Raw genomic sequence first — 8,927 nt, 5'->3', positions numbered from 1 at the left:
GTCGTAGGTGGTGGCAGGGGACTCCGAGGAAAGGAGGAGTGGCCCAGGCCCGCGCTGCATGTGGGTCGCGCAATGCGGGGATGCTGCCGCGGGCGAAGTCTCGGGTACTGCTAGTATATTTATATTTGTTACTTATTGTATGATTAATTCTAATAATATATAATTTAAAAGACAAATTAAAGATCTATTATATTAAACCTATTTTTTTTTTCTTTTTTAAAATATATATATTATGTTACCTATGTGACAAAGGAGAAATTAAAGATTTACTATATTAAGCCTATTTTTATTTTTAGATTATTCCATATTATGTTAAATATATATTACATTCTATTTATATGAATAGATAATAAACTACATACAAGATACATTAAAGGGATTCTACCACTAAAACACTTTTTTCTAGTTACCACGTCGGAATAGCCTTTAAAAAGGCTATTCGTCTCTTACCTGTGGAAGTGCTCTCCGACGCGCCGTTCGTTCAAAATACCGGTTTGTACCGGTATGCTAATGAGTTCTCTCGCAGCGATGGGGGCGTCCCCATCGCAGGAGCAGCGATGGGGGTGTCCCCATTGCAGCTCGAAAACTCACCGCAGCGCCGCCTCTCTGGTCTTCGGTGTCCTCCCCTTGCTTCTTCAGCGTCTGTCGGACGCCTGCGCAGTATGCTCTCTGTTCGGCAAAGATTGCCGAACGTACTGCGCATGCGCGAAATTGCGGTCCCAGCCATAGTGCGGGCACCGCACTTTTGCGCATGCGCAGTACGTTCGGCAATCTTCGCCGAACAGAGAGCATACTGCGCAGGCGTCCGACAGACGCTGAAGAGGCAAGGGGAGGACACCGAAGACCAGAGAGGCGGCGCTGCGGTGAGTTTTCGAGCTGCAATGGGGACGCCCTCATCGCTGCGAGAGAACTCATTAGCATACCGGTACAAACCGGTATTTTGAACGAACGGTGCGGCGGAGAGCACTTCCACAGGTAAGAGACGAATAGCCTTTTTAAAGGCTATTCCGACGTGGTAACTAGAAAAAAAAGTGTTTTAGTGGTAGAATCCCTTTAAAGATCTATGAATTAAACTTAATTTAAGGCAGTTGATCCAGAGGAAAGAGACAATTATAAGGGGAAAAATTCCTTCCTGGTCTAAGAAATGGCAGAACAGGTCCCTGGATCAAAAGCCATTACTTAATCTAGGTTTTGGGTTGTTGTTTTTTTTTTTTTTAATAGTTATTTTAAATATCTGTATTAAGTTATTATTTATAGTACATGTAAATAATAAAGCTAATTATCAGACTAAACCTATTTCTAGACTGTGTTGATCCAGAGGAAGGCAAATTTTCCTTATATAAGGGGGAAAATTCCTTCCTGACCCCTGGTTGCCAGCCAGATATTGAAGGATGCCATGTCAAGGTGTGGGCAACAACTTGGTTGTAACTTTGCAGTATTCAGGTTGGAGAGGATGTTGTTGGCAGCCAAGGTCTTGCAACAAAAGAGGCATGGTCCGAGTCCAACTTGGAGACATATAGTTGAATTCGTCCTTGGGGTGAAGGGTTTGGTTCTCCGGCCACGGCAAGTATTCATTCTCCAGAATAGCCTTGAATGGAATGAAAGGCGGCTGTGCTCTCTTCTTCTCCTAATCCTCCCAGCAAATGATGTTAAAAAATGGATGGTCTTTGAACTTGCTGTACATATCCAGCTGCTTCTCAGGACTTATCTGCAGCAGGTTCAGGAGCAGATCTTCTAGGTCGGCATCCAGCCAAGATGGAAGCTTTGGCTCGTTTCTGGTGATATTGCCACCATAATAAAATGGATGGAATCCTGTTGACATCCTAGACATAACAATCCCCAATCTCCACCAGTCGATTGCTGCATCAAATTCCTACACCACGTGGTCCTGATAACTTGGTGTGCCCGCTGTTCCACGGATCTTAGTAGAGGAGGTGACACTTTCGCAGGCAATCCCCAGGTTGATGATGCAGATATGTCCATTTACATCCAACATGATATTTAATGGCTTTATATCTCTGCAATGAAAGAAGACAGATGACACGTTAGAAAATGAGAATGATAAATCTATTCAAGAAGACAGTGATATAGAAAACATGACATGTACTATAACAAAACTAGATATCAATCAGGACTCTGGAAAAGCTGAGTACATTATTTTCCCCATTACAAAGGAAGTTTCTGCTTACGCTGGGTTCACACTAGCGCCCGGGCTTGGTTCTGAGCTTTCTGTCTTCTGCATGCAGAAGACGGAAAGCTGTAAGACCGGGTCCGGCCATGAGCGGATCCTGTACTGCATGTCCGACTCTGTGTCCGGAGAGCGGAGAGCATAAAACACTCACCGGCGCTCACAGCCAGACATCTTTCAAACCCATTCAAATGAATGGGTATGAAAGAGTCCTGCAGCTTTCCGTCTCCTGCTCTGTTTTGTGCAGGAAACGGAAACCTGTATGAACGGAGACCGGGTGCAGATGTGAACGAGCCCTTACCTGTGGACGATGTTGCGTCTATGGAGGAAGTGGAGTCCACATGCTATCTCAGCTGTGTAGAATCTGAGGACAGAGTATAGAGTCAGTGACATGAAATCCTTCTCTACCAATTCCCTAATATCATGTCATGTCACCCTATATTTTCTGCCCTTTAGTCCTCTTTCAGTCTCTTTTCTCTGATACGTGATTTACTCGCCTTACGCTGTCGATGTTCAGTCTGCTGCACATTGTTATTAATTCCTCCAGGCTGCCACCAGATAGATACTGGCATTCAGTTGGCAAACAAATGGGCAGTCTCAGGCCTTCAGGAGCATCTGCCGCTTTCTCATTAAAACTGCTGCGTTGTGGTCTGTCTTGGTGACAACCTTGGCGGCCATGATGGTGTTTCTGCCGGGTAATGATGCCAGGAACACCTGAAGAAAAGGAAGGAAAACGTATTAAGAGGTCCCACAGGCTCTTTATTCCATGAGAGCAGCTTTCAATCACACTGGATACTCCTTTCTAGCAGACTAGACCTATAGAAAGAGCTGCTGATACCAGTCACACATATGGATATACAGTTACTGGAGATATCAGATATAAGGAGGTGAGCAGGGAGATAGAACATTTCTGGACATCCTAACATTCATGCCATTGGAGACTACAGTTAGCCTCTGATATTGTTTAATTGGCTGATAACATGAAACAATAGCTTGCATACAGATGAACAGCAAAAGAAAAATAAATTATCATATTTTCTATCCTTTTTTTTTTTTAAATTAAGATTTATTTACTTACTTTGCCAAAGCCGCCCCTACCCAACACCTGATGAATGGTAAGTCGGTGGATATAAAAATCTGCGTAAGGGCTGGATGTTGCAGGGTCCTGGCTGCTCCCTGGTCTTGGCCCATCATCCTCCAATGTTCTGGCCTCTCCTTCTCTCCTCTTCTTTGTAGCTCTTGATCCACACTAATCATCCTCTTCTCTCTTCCTCTTCTCCTCTCTCTTCTTTTCTTCCCTCTCCTCCTCTTCTCTCTTCCTCTTTTCCTCTCTCTTTCCTTCTTCTCTCTGCTTCTCTCTTCCTCTTCTCCTCTCTCTTCCTTTTGCCTTCTCCTCCTTGTCCAGTAGATGCCATTCTCTGTAGATTCTCAGGTAATTATTATTATTATTTAGTTATATAGCACCATTAATTCCATGGTGCTTTACATTTGGGTAATCCTGTAGTAAAGTCCTATCTCTGCCGTCGACAGTTGAGACTGTCAGTTAGTCGTGTGCAGGTCACATAATGCCACCTGCCTGCCAGTACTACATGTACCAGCTCCACCTTATAGGATAGCATCATGACTGATAGTCCAGCGTCCAGATGAATGGAGAACTTCATGGCTGGTTTTTCTAGTACTCTATTATCTCATGATGGGGCAGAGGATGTGACTTTATCACTGGGTTGGCAGTGATACTCATAGCCCACCAGAATCTCTGTTGGCATTTTAGAATAAATGCAGTTGTGTAGAAATTCAAATGATCCAGATACATTGCTGTATGTTTTACCTCAATAGGTTTTAATGGGCAATGTCCTTGTCAGTGTGGATCTGGGGGTACAGGGGAGGAGAGGCTTCTATGGAAGTTAGATCGGGGTTCCTCTACTGAGGTGTGAAATATTAGAAAGGTTTCATTTAGAAAAGTATTAGGATAGGAGTGATCTTATCATCCATAGTGATCATGGTTTGGGTCATTGTAGGGGGAGGGAATGATAAATGGTCACAGTAATATATATCCTGCATTTTAAGACGTAACGGCTAAAAGTTTATATTTAGGCAGAGCCCTAAAATGATTCTATATTATGCATTTATATGTGTATCCAATCTACAATATGACAAAGAAGATGTAGCCTGGTATATAGGTGATTTTGTAGAATGATATAATTTAGTATGTTACCTGTATGGACATAACTGGTCTAGTGTTTATGGCCAGGGCCAGGATAATGATTAGGTGAAGAAGGAGGCCCCCTAGGGGTTCAGGGACATGTGAAAATTTGTGACTGCTCAGACAGGCCCCTGAAGTCACCCATTTCCCCTTAAGTGCTGCTAGTCCCTTTTTGTCCCCCACACAGTAAAATTCTCCCTTAGTTGCCCCAGAAGCTATGCTATAGAAAGAATTTACTCACCTGGCTTGGTTTCATGAATTTCATGAATTTCCCCATGGTAGGACTATTAAAGGATTACCTTATCTTAATAATGTGCCTCAGTGGCCTACAGACATTTGATAATGTCCCACAGTGGACCTCAGGCAAGTAATAGTGGCCCCCAGATAACTAGTAATGTCCCCCTGTGGCTCCCATACAAGTAATAATGACCTCCAGTGGCCCCCACACAAGTAATAATGTCCCCCAGTGGCCCTCTGACAGATTATAATGTCGCCAGTGGCTTCCTGACTACTAATAATGTCCCGTATTGGCCCCCTGACAACCAATAATGTCCCCCAGTGGCCCCATAACAACTAATAATGTCCCACCGTAGCACCACACGGTATTTGTGCTATATAAAAAAACCAAAAAAAACAGCACATACCAACCCTCAGTCCCTGGAGCTATGTGATCTTCCTACTCTGCATAGCAATGCAGCAGGTCTTCATCAGGCATTACTACGAGTAATAGACCAGGAAGGCAAATCAGAAGGGGGAATAGGCTCAGAGACAAAAGGAAACCCCTGTCTGTCATTCCCCTTTACATATAATGGTTGGTACCCTGTGCAGCCACAAAGAATGCCTATAGTTATGGCTAGTCCTAAATGTTATAATATGCAGGCTGACAGAGAGAAGTAGATGCTATAACATATAGGCACAAGCTTAGACTGGCCGACCGGGGTACTGTGAAGCCCCCTGATGGACCTTGTGCATTTTGGGGGCCCTACCTGATCAACACCGTTTTTTTAATAGCCAGTGGAGGTTCAATAACCACCCCTATTAACTTACCTATCCCCACTCTTGCTCACTGCAGTCTTCCTCTTCAGCCACCAGGGGGCCCCGTGTGCAGCACATTACGTCATCATGACATAATATGCAGCACACAGGGCCTGTTGAAAGCTGAAGAGGAGGCCACGGGCAGGAGCGTGTATCAGTAAGAATGCAGCTAATTCTTCCAGGTTCTTCTATTCGGTTGTTAAAAATACAACCTTATTGCACCCCTCCACCCAATTCTGCTACGGATAGAGCCACAGGCTTCCTGCTCTACCACTCCTCGACATGTAGGCCACAGGCTACATTAAGTTGCTCCTCCCCATACAGTGGCCGATTTATTGGTTCTCTCTACACAGTGTTCCCTTCACTAGCCCTCCATACTATTGATGGGTCCATTATATTGTGTGGGGGCAGTGATGGGGTTAATATCCTGTGCAGGGGAAATTAAAATGTGAGGCATTAGGGATGAATAATAAAGGGGTTTAATGTTTTTATGGCCTTTTCTCAGGACTCCCAGCAAGAAGGCACCAGCTAAAGTCTGAATAAACACTGGCAACAGACAATGGAGCTTGGGAACAGGTGAGTATGCCATTTTTTAAAAAAATTATTCTATTTTACACCTCCCTTCCGCCCCAGTTCCTTGACAACCACTTTAAAGGTTTTAACCATCTTTCTAATATTGATGGCCTGTCCTTACGCCGTCTGACACCTCCCAGCAATTTTTGGGAATCAGAGATGCCTGGTTGCCCCCCATTCCTGAGGGGTCATCATCACAGATTCCTGCCAGTCACTGGCTTCAGCATTAACCTGCCCTAGTCAGTGAGAGGACATCTCCTGTGTCAAAAGGGACCAGTAACAGAGACTGTCAGAGGACCCAGGAAAGATCTGTTTGGGATTGGTGGGGAATTTGATGTAAAAACTATAGGTATTTACTTATTTATTTATTTATTTATTTATTTATTTATTTTAATAGTATTTTCAACCTGATTTAAGCAAAAGTTATTGAGCAGGGAACCTATTTAACTTGCAATGGAATCTATTTGTACATGTTATGTATAAGAACAGTAAGAGAAATTTTTGGAGGGTAGGATATTAAATATACATATATAAAAAAAACAAACCAATGCACTTGTGCACAACTGAAAAAAACAACAATATAATAACACCAATTTATCTTTTTTGTACATCACATGAAACAAAATTAAGTCAGGTTAACATCTATCACTCAATCATAGTCTATTAATATGACCCTGGAAAAAAGCCAACGTGTTCTATTATTGTCCTAAAATACTGCAGTGCACCGTATTCATGTGACAGCACTGCATACTTTCCATTGTGTAACCTAATTCACTGCAAGGCAATTTCAGAAGCTTCAACAAAAGAGGGAGTGTATTCTTGTTTTAAACATTCAAATATCTAAAGTAACATAAAATTTTTATCATTGTAGCTGGAAACATTAAGACATTTTTAGTAACTACTGTATATGATATAACAGTATGTAGTAGTTAACATAACTTATGTTGCTATGCTATATCTGCTAAAAATGTTTAATTGTCTTATGTGCATATTACTGCAGGCAATCTATGGGCCATGCATTTTGGGTGTGTGGACTGTTTTGGGTTGCGATTTATGCTCACTTTGAGAAAAGTGAGAGCAAGATTGAGCGAGTGGAGTGAATTAACCTGGCGCACATGACATGGGTGCAGCTGTCAGAGGTTAATTCACTCCACTCACTTAATCTTGCACTCAGGCTTAAAATTAAGCGTAAACAGAACCCAAACACAGTACACAGAGCCCAAATACATGCTGCAACCACTACTGACCTTGGGCTCAGTAGAAACCCCACTCACGTATGCACATGTAGTCAGATGCAAACACACTTTAAAAAGGTAATGGGTTCATAGCACACATCTATTATTAAATGTAATAATTTAATACCCAAATGGTTCAGTGTTGATATATACACACATACACACACACACACACACACAAATAAGATGAAAAAGAAGCAAAACAGTGTTTAAAACAAAAGGGATGAAAGACAAAAAAAACCTAATAACTTAACACCCAAGTTATTTTGTTTCCATGGAGCTTGGAGAGTTTCTCTGATGGGATGACCAACATCCAGCTTGTTGCAGATCCACAAAGGTGTGACACAGTTCCAAGGTATTCACAGTTTTTTGTAATGTGAAGCTCCTACCTTGTGCTTACCCTACCAGGGTTCCACTCTCCTCATCCTACCCTGGACTGAAGAGACAATGTGAACCCACTGTAGTGCCTTTCAATTAGTGTGATTACAGGTGAACTACAACCAGTAAGTGGATCTGTGAAAGCTTACGGACCAATGCCCAGTCCATCTTAAGGTGACAATCACTGTCAAATGCTTGGTTATTGTAAACTATTTCTAAGGCTGCGTTCACACAGAGTTTTTGGTCAGGAATATGGTCAGGAAAATGCTTGAGCGTTTTTTGAGGCATTTCCTGAAGCGTTTTTTGAAGCGTTTTCCACCTGAAAAAAATCAATGCAAGTCAATGGGAGGCGGAAAATCTGCCTGGAGTTTTTGAGGCGGTATTTGTCCCAAAAAATTTTCAGGTGGAAAATGCGTGAAGAATGGACATGTCGCTTTTTCTGTCTGTTAGTGGAAAAAAAAAAGCAGGTTACATAGGACTGTATGGTGAGGCGTTTTTTGGAGGAGGATTTTGAAGCAGATTCCTGACCAAAAAACTCTGTGTGAACACAGCCTTAGTGTCACAAACAAGTCTGCTCAGATAATGAACAGAAAACTGTATTGCAGCACATGAAATGAAAACCACACTGAGACCATGAATAATATTTTGTACTGAACTGTGAACTAATACTGTGCCACAGATTAAGTGGAGGCCGAGAACAAGACTGGCACAGTGATATTGACCCAAAGCAAAATCTTTAATAGGGCCCCTAAATACTACGTGCCATCTAGATTAGTGGTATATTCTGTGTGACTGAAGGACCTCTGGGGTCCCCTCAGTGACTGCTACTTCTGCACCATCTTTAACTATGCCCTGATAATGACTGAAACTTCTGTCTCTGTAAGAAGGTGCACTGGAGCTGTTACAGATGTGCCCAATATAACTGAGACTGTGACTGCCACGATAATTGGTTCATATCTGAGTAAACCAGTCGCGTTTGTGTGAATTACATCATCCTTAAAGGGGTATTCCCACTATCATAACCATATCTATATTTATAGATAATGAATTAAAAGTTAAACCATTACACTGTCTACCAAGAAGTATTTGGACACCTGTGGTAGAATAGAAAACCAACATTTATTCCTATTAAATAGATGGTAGAACCCAGCAGATGTGCTTCCTTACGCATGGTATTGATCGACACAATACTCCCGGATACTTGTTGAAACTCCTGGTGTATGTGCGGTTCTGGGTGCGGTTCTTCCGAATTTCTCTGGCCAGTTCCCGTTGGTCTCTAGTATCTCCCAGTTTCGAAGGTCTGCCAACTGGAGCA

The sequence above is a fragment of the Leptodactylus fuscus genome, chromosome 1 (assembly GCF_031893055.1).
Source record: "Leptodactylus fuscus isolate aLepFus1 chromosome 1, aLepFus1.hap2, whole genome shotgun sequence".
NCBI lineage: Eukaryota > Metazoa > Chordata > Amphibia > Anura > Leptodactylidae > Leptodactylus > Leptodactylus fuscus.
This window is presented reverse-complemented; position numbering follows the sequence as displayed.